The following is a 20,642-nucleotide window of genomic DNA, read 5'->3' on the forward strand; positions in this document are numbered from 1 at the left end:
CAAAATCCAAGCTCCCATGGAGAAGAAGGAGAAGAAGAAGAGAGAGAAGAAGAAGAAGGAGCCTAAGGCGACTGGGGGCAAGCAAAAGAGATCTGATGAAAATCCACACACAGCACAGACCAGGCCTAAATCTCCATGTGTCATATGTAGAGGAGACCACTTCCACAGAGATTGTCCCTGTATTCCCCGGATACTAAGGGACTGGTCCCCTCGTTTGCACAATTCGGGAGCATCAACCTCTGATAGTCATGTTGAATGCTTACCGTCAACCAGCGAAAGTGAAGGATCAAGACAAAGAGGGGGAACAAGATCCCCCTGCAGACTGTGTGAAGGCGGTCACGCCATCCACCGTTGTCCCTTCTTAGATGAAGCGAAGAGAGTTTTGGAAGATCGTCCGGTTTCACCGTTGAGACTTCCTCCTGGATACAAAAAACTCGTGCCAAGTCCTTCGTTGGTTGAGAATACAGCTGGCCCGCTCAAGTGGTCAGCTGAAGCGTCAGTCATTGAAAATGAACCTACTGAATCCAGACCGGACAAAAGTCCAAAGGTCGAAACGGCAGTTGACCCGGTTCTTCCTTCAGAAGTTTCATCTTCAAATGACACCGTCACTGAAGTTTCATCTTCAAATGACTCCCTCACCGAAGAGAATAAGGATGACACCATCCAGATTCTTTTCATCAACACAGACTCTGATGAGCATCAGGGCAATGTGCCCATTCCTTTATCGCGGGAAGGAACATCGTCAGGGTCATATCCGGCCGTGTATTCGGTCCCACCACCAAGCAACCTGGTTGTGTCCTTTGATTGGAACCAACTAGGCAGACCCCGGTTGCCAGCCAGTATACCATTCAGAATCATCGTCCAAATATACAGAATGGTAATGGCTGGCACTATCATTGATGAGGGGGCATCTGTGAGTATCCTTTCCTCTGTTTCTTGGAAAGCACTGGGTTCCCCGGCGCTTTTGCCTGAGATAAGAAATCTCTCGGGTTTCGATAAAGGAACCAGTCGACCATTAGGGATCCTCCCCAATGTGCCTGTTACATTGAAAGGGAAGACCGTTCAAATGAACGTGATGGTCGTTCAAGGACCCTTGGATTATAACCTACTCCTTGGACGAGACTATATATATTGCATGGGAGCAATAGTCTCCTCACTCTTTAGAGTAATGTGTTATCCACACGAAGGAAGAATGGTCAAGCTCGTAGACCAACTTTCATTTCCGGGATCACGCATCGCAAATAGTCACATACCAACCCTGAATGGTCTATTCAATCAAGAAATGTCTCCACCCCCAGTCCTCCTTCCCGATGAGTGCGAGTGATTCAGAAAGATGGGACTGGAACGCAGGGGGCATCCATCCTAGTCTGCTTTGGGCAGAAAAAACCTTGGGTGTAAAGTAGAATTTCCGCGGGAGAATATGACTAGTCCGTACCCCGTCCGTGGTTGGAAGAGGGGTTGTTCTGGAATAGGATTCTTTTGTCAAGGTTACGTGTTTGACAAAGGTCATTCACCCTTGTCTATTTCGGTAGACAGTGCCGAGGAAATGTTTTGTTTGAAAGATTAACGAAACAATCTTTGGGTAACCAGAAAGAGGCAAGCCTCACCCTTTAAAACAAATGTTTTGATGGATAAGTAGGGGCAACCTTGAAATTGTACTTTATACCTAGGGGCATGCAAACCTTTTGGAGTGCAAGCAAAGAGCGGTTATTTATCTATTTTTTTGGATTAGTCGTTTCCTAACTTACATAAAGAAAGGATGTGGGGCAAAGGTCAAAATTTGCCAAATTAGGAGCATAGCTTCGTGAGATAAAGCTCCATAAAAAATAGCTATCTCACAGGAGACATTCTTATCTTATGACAGGTATAATCGAGCAGTTTTACCGCGGAATTTATGCTCGTTAAAAAATAGAAAAGCGAGATCTGAGCAGTTTTAGCACATAGTTCATGCTCGTTAAAAAATAAACATAAGATTGAGCAATGTTTTGGCGCATTCAACCTCTTTAAAAAATGAACCCAGTACCGGTAAATAACCATTTGAGACCGTAAATTCATCAGCCATAAAAGCCTTGGTCGTATGTGCACCTGCCACCTCCACCGTCATTTGGCCGATCGTTCACCTCCATATGATTGTTTACCCATTTTGAGGAACAGCTGTGAAGAGTGATTTCACCTAGCCATCCTTGTGACACTGCCGTGATTGGAAAATTCCAACCTGTACCTGGAATCTGCTGCTATCCCTGTTTATCACTCGTTCCTCAAAAGACGAGTCTTCTTTGAGCTCTTTTCATCTGACTCGTAAAAAATGAAAAGTTTGCCGAGTTTTGGCCTTCCAGCTCATTAAAGTGACCGGAAGAGCTATCCCTCCTCTAGATTTTAATCTTTTTGGACCTGAGGGATTATTGCACAAAAAGGTCGAGCGCTTGTTTTATTCGGCTCGTTAAAGTTATCGAAAACTCATCCCTTCTGTATTGTTTTATACTTTTTCGGACTTAAGGGATTAGATGACGAAAAAGGAATTTTGGAGTTAACTTTCTGTACCTTTTCAGACTCTCTAAAAATGAAAAGGACCAAGTTTTCCTTGTCGTTAGGCTCGTTAAAATGATTAAATAGCGACAAACTTGTCTTTAGACGAGAACGAGTTTCCCTATCGCTAGGCTCGTTAAAACATAGTGATGGGCTTGCCCGAAGGGCAGGTTATAGAACAAGCATATGTTATCCTCCTCAAGCTTGACAAAAATAAAGAGGTATTGGTAAGAAATGACTGGGGAAAAATTGGGAGAACCTCAAAGCTTTAATGGTAGCAAGTCGCTCTTGAACATGACACTTTTCCTCCATACCACATCGGGTTGGGTTGTTTCATTCACCGGTCTCATCACCATGGTCTCGCCAAACCATCCACATTTGGGGTAATGCTACCGATCCATCGCATCAGTGTTGTTATATTTTCAAGAGATGTTGTTCAGAAAGAGTCAACCGTGTCCCATCCACTACCATACGTTATCCTTCATCCATTCATGACCGCCACCCTGAATCATATTTCACAGATTGTTTTAACCTCCACTAAAATCATTAGCTCCGTTCCGTGTCACTGATGTGGGATTCATTAAGGCCCTCCTTTGACGGATCGCTTCTTGTCGACTTCAGCTCATTATCCAAGAAGTTGATCTAGGAACAACCCCCTCAGTACTTTGAAGCTTGCATGCCTCAATGGCAAGTTTCTCACTTCCGGCGACAGGTATACATCAATGACCTTCGACCAGAAGATTTTGCGTGGTGTTCGACGCCAAGTCCTTTATTCACACCACGCGAATTGTACTGCAGTACCTTGAGGGTCATTATCATTATCGGTGATTCCTCTCGCGCTTGTTAACGGTTTACATCATTGACCGGTAATCAAGCGATGTCTTTCCATGTTCGACTTCAGCGAAATTCTCACATGGATCGACTTGTACTTAGAGTGAAGATCGAACGAGTTTGAAGACCCCGGATCTAGTTTCATCCATCCGGGCTGCGATATATATTCAGGAAATATAAAGACATTTGACATGTAAATCATTGCAGCAGATGATCATCCTACTCAAAGGATGATAATTTCAGCAGAGAATTATCAGTCTACCATCAGACGATCGTTTGTTCTATGTACCAAAATGAATTTATAAAGCTGAGCATGGGAATGCCCGTCTCAGCTAGATCATGAAAGCAGAATGAAAAATAATGTATTGTATTGTATTTTATTACAGGTCACCTCTCAGCGATTGAATGAACTTAGGATCCTCCTGATAAAGCATTTCACCCGATAAACGACCTCATACTTTAGGGGGCAACTGTTATAGACATTTTTGTGCCTTACAGCATGAAGCATGAAATGTCCATAATCTAAGGGATCCAAAGTCCCTAAACATGTTGTTCCTACCCCTAGAGGAACAAGGTCAGCAAACCACAGCACTGAATATCAGTTCTCCACCTGAAAACACTAAAAAACAAAGCAATTCTGGATCATGTCAACTGCTCCACTGAGCATCTGCGCTGAATGTCAACTGCTCCACTGTCTACCTGCGCTGAATGTCAACTGCAAAGAAGGCTACCTGCACTGGGCGAGTTGGGACATGTGTCACAGTCATTCCTCAAGGTGTCAATGCCCAGGAAGCTTCCAAAATGACACTTGGATCAGGGAATTCGCCTGGTGATGAGTAAGAGGATCTAAATCTCCAAGTGGAAGCAAGAACCTCCAAGTGGACTCAAGAACTGAAGAATAACTGAAGTGGGAGAGGACACTAGTCAGCTTCATGCCAGCTTCAAGCTGACTCATCCTTTCTCCAAAACTCCTATATATAGAGCTCTCTCATGAGGTCTAGGGGGGCGGGAATCTTGTGAATGTAAGGAAGTTCTGTTGGTTTGAGTATAGAACTATTGGGTGATTTTCTTTGAAGGAGGTGAAGAGGAGATTTCTTTCTGCTGGGAGGTGATGCTAGATTGGGCCTTTTATGGTTGTATCACTTCCTGAACTTTACTTCTTCCATTAATAAAGCATTTGAGGTTCTTCTATATGCATGTATCTCAATGGTGTATTGTTATGCTTGTGTATTTGATTTATTCTAATCCTTGAATCGATTATCAATGTATATTTCTTGTAGTTTCCCTCTCTTGTCATTTTGCAGGATCTTGGTGTAGCTGGGCCAGTGAAAGAGCAAGGAGTTGGGAGCAAGCAGCAAGGAGAGAAGATTGGATCAACCATTAGCGGAAGACATCGGTTAGTGGATCTCTTTCTACCCTCTTTTACATCTCATAAAGAAGTAATCTCAAATAGCTTTGCTTTGATTGTTGCTGAGGTACTATCACCCTTAGAGTGGGATAGGGTCATTCCGTATTGGATACTTTTCCCAACAACACTCCTCCTCTCCACGTCTGGGTTTTTGCTGAAGGAGAGAGAGACAAAAAAGATTGTTACACTCATCTTCAAGTGATGCCCTAATTCTAGTCATGGAAAAGACATCAAGACGTAGAAATGAGGAAAAGGCTCCCAGAAACGTGAAGCTCTAAAACACCATGATGAACTAGTGACATATACAACCCTAATCATAGGTACCTATACGCTGTCTAAGATCTGACAGCGTAGATTAGGCTCCATGTATAGTGGATCTGGCAGCGTAGTTACACACACCATTTATATGCAGTTCATGGAGAGATACGCTGCTCGTGGAGACACATATACGCATCAACGCAGTCATGATAAACGCTGCTCGTGGAGACACATATACGCATCAACGCAGTCAATGATAAACGCTGCTCGTGGAGACACATATACGCATCAACGCAGTCATGATAAACGTTGTTCATGAGGCACTTAGCCGCAGTCATGAGGTGTAGCCACTCTCAATGCATGGAGCTGCAGTCACGAGAAGAGAAGCTGTAGTCACGTAGAAGGAAGCCATAATTAGATCTGCATTGAGATGAGATGTGTTTAAGGGTTCAAGCTACCTCCTCGGATGGGTTAAGGAGCAGTAGAACCAAGGTTGGTCACCCTCTTAGCATACCTGTAGATTGAAGGTATTCTCGTATGGAGAGAGCAGCAAAGAAGGGATGAAGCCTGAGCATCTTGGCATATCTATCTCAGATAGATGAAAAACTTTGAATACTCCTGTAGCGAGTCTTGGTGATGATCACTATGGTATTACTTCATAGTGAGCAGTATGACGAAGCAGTGTTACAGTCTATAAGGAGAAGCAGTTCTAATGTTCAGCATAATAAGGAAATAATATCGGCATCATAATGATGCATGAAGCATAATGATCATGGGCAGCATGATAGATGAGATCATGGGTAGCATGATGTATGAGATCATGAGCAGCATGATGATGCATGATGCAGCATGAAGGTGTCACACGGTAATGTGCAGCAAATGAACAAGAGGCAGCACTACGAGAATCAATTGAAGCAGAATGTCTTCAACTGATCTCATCGTTATAGGAAAGGATTTATGCTTAGATCTAGATAAGTCAAAGTGTTGACTTCTGTTGTAAATGTAATATCTCTCTCACTTTCTCTGCTAAATTTTGAAGAACATAAAAGAAGGATTGATCAAGGGTTTCCCCACATTGTGGGTTTTGTCCCTGGCTAGCGCCACATCTTGTGTCCTCTTGTCTTGGCTTGTCTTCTGCGATTTATATTTATGTTCTATCTGTAGTTTACTTTAATGCTGATGTGCTAATCTAGAAAAGGTAATAAGCTAACTATGAAAAATGAAGTAAATTTCTCTAGCATAGAACATACCCAAAAATTAACACACAATGGGTCAAATGGTTGCCTCTGGCTCAATGGTGGTATAACACTTCCTTCCATACTGTAGGAAAAATTACCCCATTTATGGCACTTTATGGATATAATCCACCATCCATCACATCATATTTAAGAGAAAAATCTAAGGTTCAATCAGTTGGACATCACATCGAGCATCAACAACAATTCTCCAACTCTTAAAGGATAACCTCACATTGGCGCAAAATAGAATGAAACAACATGAATATCAACATCGCAGTGAAAGAAGTTTTGATGTAGGTGACTAGGTATTCCTACGGCTACAACCGTATAAACAAATGTCCCTCAAGCAAGCTAAGAATGATAATAAATTATCACCAAATTATAATGGCTCGTACAAGTTGTTGCAAAGTATTGGTACTATGACATACAAATTGGAGCTTCCTGCAGCTTCCAGAGTGCACCCAGTTTTCCATGTTTCATGTTTAAAGAAGGTTATAGGTGACAAGCTCCCAGTTCAATCAATATTGCCAGAACATGATGAGGAAGGAAAAATCATATTGGAACCCAAAGCAGTCATAGAAACAAGAACTCGACAGCTACAAAGCAATCAATTTCAGAGCATCTCATCAAGTGGAAGAACTTATCTGCTAAAGATTCCACATGGGAGGATAATTTTTTTATACAAAAGCATATAGAACTACTCAAGCGTTGAGGACAACGCTTTTCAAAAGGAGAGGGGCATGTTAGGTCCCTATAATACTAGTGATTCCACCATTACTATTGTCATTGTATCCCTTATTCTTATTATTGTGCCCCTAGTATCCCCATATTGTTATTAGTGTGCCCCATAGAAACCCATTATTGTTATTGTTGTGCCCTTATATTATTACTGTTATGTCAACTTGATTATATTGTGACCCCTTAGACTCCTATATATATAAGGGAGGTTTAGTCATTTGTATCATCCAAGAATTGTTCATTTGTGTAATGTAAAGAAGGTTTCCCCCTTGAAGAGGCTGAATTCTAGGGCATTGATCTATCTTTTCGATCTTTTTGTGAGCTAGTTTCCTAACATTTTTGTTGTCAATCCCTCTAGGATATACGATAACTAAAAAGAAACAAATTCATCCCATTCACCCTCTCCTTTTACCTTACTATTTTATGGGAGAAAACCTTGCTTGCACATTCCATAATAAGAAAAATCCTATCATTACATGGTGTATAGTGCTTTGTTCTTCTGCAGTTTCCCTCATGCATATCATTTGACTCTTGAGGTCTCCATAGCTGGATTTTCTTCATATTTTTCATAGCTATCATCAAATGGAGAGGAAATAATTTCATCATTACAAAATATAAAGGTAGAATTAAGCCCTCATCAACAGGCTGATCTGATATTCCCCATTTAGCAATTGCTTCATTATCCTCTTCATAAACAACCTTGTCATTCTCTACCTTGGGGTTGGATTGATCACACATCACATTAGCTATGTTGACATTGAGTTATGGGAAAAGAAAATGGCTCACAGTCGAATTTGAGAAATTTTCTTTAATATCATTTGTATGCTCATATTCATCATAGATAGGTTTGGATTCAAAACACACAACATATGATATTCCTTTCCTTTGCGAAAACAATGAATCTGGATCAAGTCTATATTAGGGCTATTTTGCTATTCTTCTTCTAGATCTATAGTAGGCTAGAAACCTCTTAAATGATGTCAACAATCTGAATTTCCTGAAATTTTGATCTCAACACTTTGTTCATATCAATAGCAACATCATCACACTATAGATATTCACCCTCTAAATTATCTTCCTTTTCTAGATGATCATCATGTTGAAGGAGATGTAGAATATCTTCTTCTTACAATACCTTTAATCTTCACCCATTCCTTTGCTTAGCACCACAGGGTGTGTTGACACGGTTAATCCTCTCTGCGGACAGAGATGATCACTCTAGCCCAATGAGTGTGTCTAGTAACTGAAGTGAAAATCAACTATACATCTTCCTAGGTTACAATTTAGAATAAGGACGAAAAAAATGGCCTACCTCGTTCTGATGCTATTCTAATTCCCTTTGCTGAAGACTATGAACCGCTTGTGTCACAGGTTTGTTCCTGCTTCTTTTAGTGTTTATGCACCTGCACAAGTGATCAAGATAGAAAAAATCATGCCAAAAAGAAATAACAAATCCAATAAAAACCTACTTAACTCATCAAGGAATGTCAAGCTAAACGATACATGAACATATGCATTTTGGAAGATGAACTAGTAGTTATGTATTATAAGAAAGTAAATGGAAGCTTAAAATCAAAGCCTTGATGTTGAAAGGTTCTCCTTGAGTGTTAATCCAAGTACAAGCCAAAAACATTGAAAGCATTCCTTCTCCAAGTCAATTGAATAGCCTCTAAGCACAGTATTAGCATAAGGGTGCAAGTGGACATAGACCAACCAACCTCTAACCTAACCAACCCTTTGGGAGTGGGAGAGGTTGAATATATAGGTTAGAAAGGGAGTTAGGAGCTCTCCAAAGATAGGAGTAGGACCTCATCTCAAGGAGGCAGCTCATAGGAATAAGACCAAGAGGCTAAGTTGAGATAATTTGACCTCAACTACGTTGAACAACCTCGAGCATCCCACTCTTGAAGCTTCTAGATCACGAAGCTTCTCATGCTCCTTGGGGAAATTTACTTTTTGTGATTATCATGACTATACAAGTAAGAAGAGGGTTACCATCATGGGTCAGGTATAGTGCAACATGAAATCATTGCAATTTTAAGTCTCATTAGAGTGATGATCCTCAAATTAGGGTTTTAGAGATATTTCCTTCAGGGGAAGCTCAAGGAATTTTCCAATCAATGTCTTAGGAAGGCTTTGAACTACATATATGAATGAGTACACTTCATTATGGTAATGTTTTGGGCACTTCAGGGTATGTCACAGGGAAGTGCAAGAGGTGTTACAAAACAGTATGTAACAAATTCCCCCTAAAGAATGAAGTCACAACGCATAGTGATGGTTGAGATGATTTATGAGATTTTGGCAAGGACTAGGATGCACACTATCAGGAGACCTGAAAATCAAGGATGAATATACATATACATATCTGATGTGAAAACATGAATCCATGGTATGGATGCAACCATTCAGATAGTAAGGACTATATGAAAGGATCCACGGCACGGGTGAAGCCATCCAATATAGAAGGATCATCTATAATCTAAGATCCAAGGCATCGATGCATCCATTTGATATAGAAGGATAATCATCATAGATATAAAGTCCCATGGTATGGTCACAACCATTCATATAGCAAAAACATTTGTGCAATCATGAATAACATATAACTCCACGTAGCCTGATTCATACAGAACAAGACTCAGGGTCTTGCGCTCCATCCTGACCCGATCAAAGTATGAATTCTAACATGTGAATGAACATGTCATAGTTGAACATGCTAGAAAACCACTCGATTACTGTCCATTTATGTGGATCATTAACAAGCACAAGAGGAACCACCCATAATGAAAATGTCCCTCAAGGTATGACAGTACAATCCATGAATGTGATAATGATGCTGAGGTCGAACACTCGTGGTATCACCCGATTGAAGGCCAATAGAGAAAACATGTCATCAGATGCAAAGAACTTGTCATTAAGGAATGCAAGCTATAATGTACTAAAAGGGAGTTTATAATTCATCTTCCTGGATAATGAGTTGAAGTCGACAGGAAGTGACTCGTCGAAGGAGGATCATAATGATTCCCTCATCATCGACACGAAACAAGGAATGAAGTGTAATAAAAGAGTAATATCTAGGACTGTGACAAAAGGTCAGATAATGTATAGGTAGTAGACTGCACATAGGACTTCTCCTAAACATATTAGCGACACGACTCCGGAGTGTGGAAACCTTTGACTCAACATAAGACCAAGGGTCATAATGACAAAGTGGAATAATCAAATGAGAGGCAAAATGGATTTCCCAAACCTAGAAGGACAAGTGAATGAGTGACAATATCCCAAACCCGACATGAGAGAAAAAGAGTGTCATGTTCAAGAGCGGCATGTTGCCTATACAAAGGATGTTTCATCTTCATTTTCGCCTGCTATTTCTTGTGAGTAGCCCAATTATTTTTATCATAAGCTTGAAGGGGATAGCATATGCTTGTCATGTAAGTTGATTATTTGAATAAATCCATCCTAGTAAGTTTTACGAGCCCTAGGAAGGAGAAAACCAGTCTCATGATGGTGACAAGTATTTCTTCGTTTACTTTTTGTAAGTCTGACAGAAGAGTAACTCGGTGTCTTTTTCATATTTAGAGAGCTTGAAAAAGATGCAAAAAAGGAAAATCCATCAGGCCTCTTTTTGTAATTTGTCTCTCGAATCTAAAAAGGTAGAAAACAATATTCAAGAGAACCTCTTTACTATGTTCTACTAAGGTGTTCCTTTTTTGTAAATAGTCTATCTTAGTCCAGAAAAGGGTTAAAATTATACTAAGTAGACACCATTTCATTTAATTTAACGAGTTTGAAAAGACAACTACTTGACAATATTTTCATATTTTTGGAGTTTGAAAAGTGTTAAAAGGGGACTCTACCTAGAGAAGTGAGTGGTATAAAAGGATAGCAATTGGTTCCAGTATTGATGGAACTACACAAAACATGTATCGGTCAAGAGGCTGGCTAATAAGATCACTCATCGCAGATGTTCCTCAGGGAAGGGTAAAACAACCAAGTGAAAGCATATGATCGGCCAAAGAGATTGTGATGATGGAATGAACAATGCAAGGCACACCTGGCAAAAAATAGGATGGTAAAAACAACAATCACGAGATGTAAAATGGGAATGGTTTCATTTTTACACAAGCTTGAAACACATGAAATTATGCTTGAATTTGGTTTCATTTTTACACAAGCTTGAAAGAAAGATAAACTATGCTAGATGTAAGTTTGCATGCCTCCAACATAATGACTAAATTCGAGGTACATGCCCCGCAAGCTTCATTTCATCCACCTAAGTATACTATTGGTTACTAACAGGTAGATGGAATGAAGGTTCACTTATGAGATCAAGTGAAAGACTTGACTGGGATTTTACAAGATCTAATCAAAGACTCAAATTTGGAAGGGGGTTTGTTTCATTTTTGAATGAGCTTGACACAGGAAAAGAACCATGCTCATGACACCATGTTTCATTTTTTACCGAGGTTGACATAGTAAAAGAACTATCCTCATATCCTTTGTTTCATTTTTTAAGGAAATTGACACAAGGCAAGGAACTTTGATCCATACCTTGTTTCATTTTTTAAGGATCTCGACACAAGACATGGAAATCTGCTCCTAATCCCTTGTTTCAATTTTTAAGGAGCTTGACACGAGACAAGTAACTCTGCTCCATGGTCCTTGTTTCATTTTTTAATGAGCTTGACACAAGGCAATGAACTCTGGTCCATATCCCTTTATCACAGCCCAAAAGCGGCCGTGGCTTCCAAGAGGTTCTCATCAGATGCGAGAACAACACTCTAGAAGGGATACATGTCCAGGGATCCAATTGAAAACTCAGGCTCCAATGCCCCCAATACATGGTGCACTACATCACCTACTAGATCATCAATAGATGTGAACATGAAACAGGTGGCCACGTAATTAACCTATGGCGGGGATGATACCACTTTCATATAAGGACCATTTATGGATGATGGTTGAGTGGGAGATTATTAAGGACCAATGAATGTATGTTGATCAATGATCACAATGCTTCCTTCATGCGGGAAGAAAATCACTCGAAAGAGGGAAGAGGCAAGAGCTCCCATGACATAAACATAGTCACGTCCAAGGATTAGATTAAAATCTAAAGGGCTGTGGACAACCATCACATCTATATAGACAGTCTTTCCTCCCAAAGTAATAGGTAGCTTAGGGAGGATCCCTAATGGTTGATTGGAACCTCTGTTAAAAGTTAACAGATTCTACGTGACAGAGACAAGTTGCAGAGAACCTAGAGCTTACCAAGGAGTTGAGGAAAAAATGCTAACAGATGCACTCTCATCTATGATTGTGATAGGTACAACCATATGGTAAGCCTGTACTGTAATCTGGAAAGGTTCATAAGACGGAAGATTATATCCTGCGAGGCGACTCCAACCAAAGAAGTGACTAAACTGCTCAGAGGGGGCATCGTAGGAACGTGAGAGCTACCTTTATTCTCTATGGGAACATGAGAAATACTCTCATGCACCTTGGGAATAGGAGGATTTACCTCCACTTTGTTTGAAACTAAAGAAACCAGAAGAACCTGAGCGGTATGGAGTTCACTCTCGACCAGAAAGGTATGGTTAATTGAAGGTGGAGTCAGGTCTACCGTCTTCTCATCCAATGGTTGATCATGAATGGACTCTCGAGACTCACTTTCAGAGAGAGTGGGGTTTACCAAATATGAATTTAAATCAATCACTTGATCAACTAGTGAAGGATTTGTGGAAAGCTTTCAAAAACCAGTTAAAAGATGAGGTTGAGAAGCTGTTAGGTTTTCCAACTTCTAGAAGCTTCATCCACAAGAGGATAAAGGTGAATGGATGATTACCTTCACACAAATTATTATAGGGACCCAACATGCCCCTCTCCTTCAAAAAAGTGTTGTCCTCAATGCTTGAGTAGTTCTGGATACTTCTGCATAAAATTTTCATCCTCCCATGTGGAATCTTCAGCAGGTAAGTTCTTCCACTTGATAAGATACTTTGAAATTGATTGATTTCGTAGCTGTCGAGTTCTTGTTTCTGTGACTGCTTCCAGTTCCAATATAATTTTTCCTTCCTCGTCAAGTTCTGGCAATATTGTTTGAACTGGGAGCTTGTCGCCTATAACCTTCTTTAAACATGAAACATGGAAAACTGGGTGCAATCGAGAAGCTACAGGAAGCTCCAATTTGTATGCCATAGTACCAATCTTTTGCAACACCTTGTACGGACCATAATACTTTGGTGATAATTTATTATCCTTCTTAGCTTGCTTTAGGGACATTTGCTTATATGGTTGTAGCCGTAGGAATACCCAATCACCTACATCAAAACTTCTTTCACTGCGATGTTGATCTGCCTGTTGTTTCATTCTATTTTGTGCCAACACGAGGTTATCCTTTAAGAGTTGGAGGACTTGTTGTTGATGTTCGATGTGATGTTCCACTGCCTGAACCTTAGAATTTTCTCTTAAATATGATGTGATGGATGGTGGTTGGTACCCATAAAGTGCCATAAATGGGGTCATTTTTGTTGCTGTATGGAAGGAAGTGTTATACCACCATTCAGCCAGAGGCAACCATTTGACCCATTGTGTCTGTTTATCAGATACAAAGCAACGAAGATATCCTTCCAAAAATTTGTTTACTATCTCAGTTTGCCCATCAGATTGAGGATGATAAGATGAGCTATGAGCTAACTGAGTACCAAGACAAGAAAATAATTTTGTCCAAAAATTTCCAGTGAAAATGGGATCTCTGTCACTTACAATAATCTTTGGGTTTCCATGTAGCTTTTGAATTGTTTCCATAAATGCAGTAGAAACTGTACTGGCTTTAAATGGATGTGATAATGCACAAAAGTGTGCATACTTGGTAAGTCTGTCAACTACCACCATGATGACACTCTTTCCCTCAGACTTGGGTAAACCTGTGATAAAATCCATTGAAACCTCCTCCCAACGTTGGCTTGGAATGGATAAAGGTTGTAATAGACCCGGTGTCTTAATTGTTTCAACTTTATTTTGTTGGCAAACCAAACATTCCGCCACAAACTTTTGAATATCTGATTTAAGGCCATCCCAAAAAAATTCCTTCTTAACCCTGTGGTAAGTTTTTAAAAATCCTGAGTGCCCTCCTAAGGGAGAAGTGTGCAATTCCATAAGAATCTTTTTTTTTAGCTGGGAATTCTTACAGAGGTATAAGCGATCTTTGTACCATAAAGAATCATTTTTCCAGCTAAATGTATCAGAAGTACTGGAATCTTGTTGTAGCTTTCGAATAAGTGCCCACACTTCTTCGTCATTCTTCCATTCCTCCTTTGCTTCGTTTATCCAATCTGGTTGGATAATAGAAATGGCACACAACAATGCTTCCATATCCTCATCCTTTCTTGAGAGTGCATCTGCCACCACATTTTGCTTCCCTTTTTTGTAGATGATTTCAAAGTCATAACCCAACATCTTTGTGACCCACTTTTGTTGCTCTTCAGAGGATAATCTTTGTTCTAAAAAGTATTTAAGGCTATCATGATCCGTTTTTACCTTGAAGTGTCTTCCCATTAGGTAGGGTCGCCATTTCTTAAGTGCATGGAGTATTGCCAACATTTCCTTCTCATAAATAGCTTTGCTTAAAAACTTTCCCTTGATTGGACGACTTTCAAAAGCAATGGGTCTTTCATCTTGCATTAGAACAACACCAATTCCATTTCCTGAAGCATCACATTCCACAATAAAGGTTTTTGTGAAGTCCGGTGTAGCTAAGACCGGTGCTTGGCACATTGCCTCTTTAAGATGTTTAAAGGCCTTTGTTGCTTCCGGAGTCCATGAAAATGAATCTTTCTTCAATAATGTTGTTAGAGGTGCTGCTATTCTCCCATAATTCTTAACAAACTTGCGATAATACCCTGTCAACCCAAGAAATCCTCGCAGATGCTTTATGGATGTGGGGATTTTCCATTCCTTAATGGCTTTAATTTTGCTAGGGTCTACCTTAACTCCTTCATGAGATACAATATGACCCAAATATTCCACCTCCTGGACTCCAAAGAAACATTTGGATCTTTTTGCATATAATTGTTTCTCCTCCAATAGTTGTAGCACCCTGTCAACATGTTCAACATGATCCTTCCAAGACTTGCTGTAGATTAGTATATCATCAAAAAATACTAACACAAATTTTCTAAGGAATGGTTTGAAAATTGAATTCATCAAACCTTGAAATGTTGAAGGTGCATTGGTAAGGCCAAAAGGCATGACCAAAAATTCATAATGACCCTCATGAGTTCTAAATGTTGTTTTCGGAATGTCTTCAATCTTCATTCTGATTTGATGATATCCTGAACGAAGATCCAACTTGGTGAAGTAAATTGATCCATGCAATTCATCAATCACAGGAATGGGGAACTTATCTTTAATAGTGAGCTTGTTGAGCTCCCTATAATCTGGACACATGCGCCATGATCCATCCTTCTTGTGCACCAATACTACTGGAGCAGAGAAAGAACTTTGACTCGGTTGAATTATACCAGCCTCTAGCATTTCTGCAACCATACGTTCAATTTCACTTTTTTGGACATAGGGATATCTGTACGGCCTGATGTTTGGAGGAACACTTCCTGGAATCAGATGAATAGCATGATCATGATCACGCATAGGTGGGAGACCTTTGGGAGTCTCAAATACCTTGGAATGATTGTCCAGGACTTTTTGGAGATCTGGAGAAATAGATGATTCCAATGTGGAAACATCTAGCGAACATAATTGTGCAATTACACCTCTTTGCTCCTTTTTTAGAAGCTTTGTCATGCCATTAGAGCTGATTATCTTTCCTGGTTTCCCTGCAATACCCCTTAATTCAACTTCCTTTCCTTCCACAGAAAATTTCATGAAAAGTTCTTGAAAATTAAAAGCTATTGTACCCAAGGATTGTAGCCATTGGACTCCTAGTACAACATCAGCACCTCCCATTGGAATGGAAAGCATTGGGCTAGTCAATACATATTCTCCCATGGATAGCTTGATATTATGGCACTTTCCAGAAAAATTTATTGTTCCTCCATTTGCAATCATCACTTGACACTCTGGTGCTGGATATAGGAAGCAATTCAATTCTTTTGCTACCCTACAATGAATAAAATTGTGGGTGCTTCCTGAATCAATCAACACTATTACCTTTTTCTTCTTGATTTGTCCTTCTATCTTGATGGTTTGAGGAGTGGTAATTCCCGCCAATGCATTACAAGATATGGTCGGATTTATTTGTTCTTCATCTAGGCTTTGTTCCTGGAATATATCCTCTTCTTTTGACCTTTCTTGCTCCTTTTCTTCTTCCTCTTCACAATCTATGTAGAATAATTTCTTCTCAGCACACTTATGACCTTTTGTGTATTTGCTATCACAATTGTAACAAAGCCCTTTTGCTCTTTTTTCTTCCAATTGTTGTGGTGTCAACCTTGTAGGTTGTGGAAGACTATGGGCAACAACACTTCCGTCTTTATAGTTGTGAATGGTATGCTTCCTAGTTGCCATAATTTTGCTTTCCATTTTTCTTGCTAACCTGAATGCCTTCTCTAATGAATCAGGTTCCCAAAGGCGCACATCATGTTGGATATTATCCTTTAAAGACCCTATGAACACATCAATCCTATGCTCCTCTGGAATATCTTTTACCCTTATGTTCAATTTTTGGAACTCCTCAATGTGCTCCATTATTGAACCCTTTTGTTTGAGACTTATCAATTGGCTAAAAAAAGTGTTGCTTTTTGTATCCTCATAATGTGCTATCAATTCTTCCGTAAAAATTGCCCAAGTGATAAATTGTTTACGAGAACAAAGCCATTGATACCATACAAACTGATTTGGTTCCAAATATAAAGTTGCCATACGTACCTTTTGTGTGTTTTGCACATTATTGAGATCGAAGAATTGCTCCATCTGTAATATCCATGTGGCGGGATCCTTGCCATCAAACTTCCTCATATCGATTTTTGGAACATGGTGAGTCTTCGATCCAACATTAGAGTCTATGGAATCATGATTAACATTTCTTTTGTTCTCATCATGAGTTTCCTTTAGTACTCTTTCACCCTTAGTGACCATTTCTTGTAGCAACTTATTCATATTTATCTTCAATTCTTCCATCTTATCATCCATGCCATCAATTTTAGCGTCCATGCCATTCACCTTAGCTTCCATGCCATCCATCTTAGCTTCTATGCCTTTCTTTAAACAGTCCATCTTAGCTTCTACACCTTTCTTTAAACCATCCATCTTAGCTTCTACATCTTTCTTTAAACCATCCATCTTAGATTCTATTCCTTTTTGTGCAAGGGACATTTGTTGCACTTGGTCTTGTAATTTTGATATATCATGTTGCATTTCTTCCTCTTCTTCATGAGTCATGCTAGAGCTTTCAGGTTCCTTACTAGGTGTTTGCATTTTCTTTCCTCGGGGCATCAGTTACCGATAATAATGCTCTACTATGCCCTTTGAATTCCTTCAAAATAAATTTTCAAACCAAGCTTAAGCAAAAATTTAAAAAAATCTACACACCTTTTTTCACTTTGTAGGAGCTTGATATTGCCTCTGATGTATCTCTGTACTTTCCAATCATCTAGTTCTGAAATTGTGACCTGTAGTAGCCCTCAGTGTCTTCTTTCCAATGCCACTAGTCTGATCCAAATTGGATTCTCCAAGAAAGAGTTATGCACAATCTCCCAAGATGACCTGATTATAGACCTTTCCAGAAGAGTGAACTTGTATGAAGTGCCACGTGTACAATTTTCGACCTTTGGTTCTGAAACAGATATACAAGAAACTACAATCCGTTCTCTTTATGTACCTTCTGACGAAATTTCAATCCAATCCCTAGAGAGAAAGTTATGAATATTTTTCCTAGGTCACCGGTTTTGAATGTAATTAAGGAGTCTACAAAAAAACCAACTTCCTCAGAGCATATCTCTGCAAATATCGCGCAAACTGATCTGAACTTCGGACCCAAGGTTCAGCACGATTTCTTCTCAAATGGGTTTTTTTTGCGACTTTTGAAACGCCACAGAAAAAACGTTATAGCGAAAATGCCACGATGACCTGTTTGGAGCAGCGAAACCCTAGAATCCAAAGCTCTGATACCAAATGTTATGAAACCAGCTCAAGAAAAGATAGAAAAGATAAATCCACGCCTTAGAATTCAGCCTCTTCGAGGGGGAAACCTCCTTAACATTACATAAATGAACAATTCTTGGATGATACAAATGACAAAACCTCCTTTCTATATATAGGAGTCTAAGGAGTCCCAATATAATCCAGCCGACCTAACAATAATAATATAAAGCCACAAAAATAACAATAGAGGGATTCTATGGGGCACAGAAATAACAATATGGGGGTAATAGGGGCACAACAATATAAATAAGGGGTATAACTACAATAGTAATGGGGTAATCAGTAGTATTATAGGGACCCAACAATCAACTAGTGAAGGATTTGTGGAAAGCTTTCGAAAACCAGTTAAAAGACGAGGTTGAGAAGCTGTTAGGTTTTCCAACTTCCAGAAGCTTCATCCACAAGAGGATAAAGGTGAATGGATGATTACCTTCACACAAATTATAGGGAGATTTGACTTTTCCCTTTTTCCCATGAGCTTTACTGGTTGATGTTTTGTCACCATCATGATCACCAGAGGATGATGACAAAGGTTGATGTGAACCTATGGACCACACCTCTAAGACATTTGGAATACCACAACAATTTTGAAGAAGGTGGTCACACTTACATAACGTGAAAGGGAATTTTACTTTTCGAGGTTGGTTGGAAGATTTTTCTTCATTAGTTTCATCAGTAACAATAGTCGTTTGGTTTCCCCCTTGCTTATTTTGCTTCTTCTTCTTCATCCTCTTCTTCTTCTTCTTATCTTCCTCGTTAATAGAATCCAAACTTTCACAGGGAAAAGAGGAAGAATGAGGTGTAGAAATAGGTGAAGAAAGCAAGGGGTCAACTTTAGGATCAACACAGGGTTGATGTTGTTCAGGTGGAGGAGAATTTGGTTGAAAATCAGTTGGGACACTTGGAACCGCCGACGTAGAAAATAACCAAACTGACAAAACAAATGTTAATGCTCGAAGGGACAATGTTGCAATATAGGGAGCACCAGTCTTTCCAAAAGAAGGAAAAGGACCAGGATTCCCATCAGAGGGTTTTCCTTGACTGACAAACTTAGGAAATGTTGCCATTGGTATCAACCTAAGATCTACTAAGGAGTATTTTCATAGGAAGGATGGTGTTCTGAGGTCAATTAATTTTATAATTTGAAACAAAAACTTTTCCTTTTCATGTTCTAAGAGTCGAGAAAAGGATGAAAAAGTGATTCTAGTCACTTTCATTGGTTTAATGAGCTTGAGAGGACAAGTGCTCGATGATGTCTTCAAATTTTAAGGAGTCAAAAAATATCAAAATGACTACTTAGGATACTCTAGGGAAAAGGAGTACCAAGTAACCATGACCTGTAATATACACCTTAGCAAATAAATTTACCAAGGACTTGACATACATGCAGGGAATGTTGTGTTTGGTGTATCACATTTATAGGGTAGTAGGCTCGACTTCCTATGGATAAAGGTTTGCAACCGATGAGGGTCTCCCTTTATATACTCGACGGTATGGGGAGCACAAGTCCATGCTAGCACTATCTAATGCAAGAGTATTGCGAACAACAACTATTATGTTTTATAGACGTCGTAACACGTCTCTAGCCTAGACCACTAAGTATGAGCGTTACTGTTTCAAATTCTCTTTAGATGAATTGATAGATCTTAGAGTTGATCTTGAAATTATGTTTCGGTTTTAATGTTCAACACAGTGTCACCAGAACATCTAAGATGCAACTATATGACAAAAATAAAACTTTCGTTTCTATGAAATATAGACTAACCAAGGGAAGAAATTTCAATCAACAATGCATCAAACAAAATGCATCATGCAAAATGACTTCCACTAAAGTTCACTTTCGTCTTCAAAACGTAATGCCAAAAGTAAAAGATATTTTCTATTTTCACTATCCTAAATGCAACTTTTCTAAAGAAAATTTATTTTGACTTTACAAAGATGCAGTTATATGAATTATGCTTTTCTTTTCGTTTTGAATGATTTGATGCACATAATACAATTTTTAGCTTTTAATCATACAAAAATGTTATCTATTCTCAATGATGAATCTGAAAAAATAACTTCTCAATGCAACTAATCTAATGCATGTTCACAAAAAGTAAATTTTGAAATACAAGCTAAAACAGATGCAAAATGATGTTTTCAATGATTTCTACAGAAAACAACACTCAATAAATAAGTAAAACAAAGATATCAATGACACCAAGAAGAAGAAAACAATGACCAATTGACCAGAAACCCTAGAACTCAGTGAGATTTCACTTCGAAGCCAATGAGACAAATTTTGCAAATTAATCAAGGCAATGAATAAAAAAGCTGACAAATCCAAGCATACACGATGTGAAAAGACCTCAAGGACCAAGACACACTGGATTCTTAGGAAGAAACCTTGAAAACTATCACTTTCAAGGATCATTGCTACTTTATATACCCAAACCCATGATAATCGCTACTTTATATAGCAAAAGTAGTGATGCTTT

The sequence above is a fragment of the Pinus tabuliformis genome, chromosome 2_1 (assembly GCF_031772625.1).
Source record: "Pinus tabuliformis cultivar Carrire ecotype Pingquan chromosome 2_1, CPIR1, whole genome shotgun sequence".
Taxonomy (NCBI): domain Eukaryota; kingdom Viridiplantae; phylum Streptophyta; class Pinopsida; order Pinales; family Pinaceae; genus Pinus; species Pinus tabuliformis.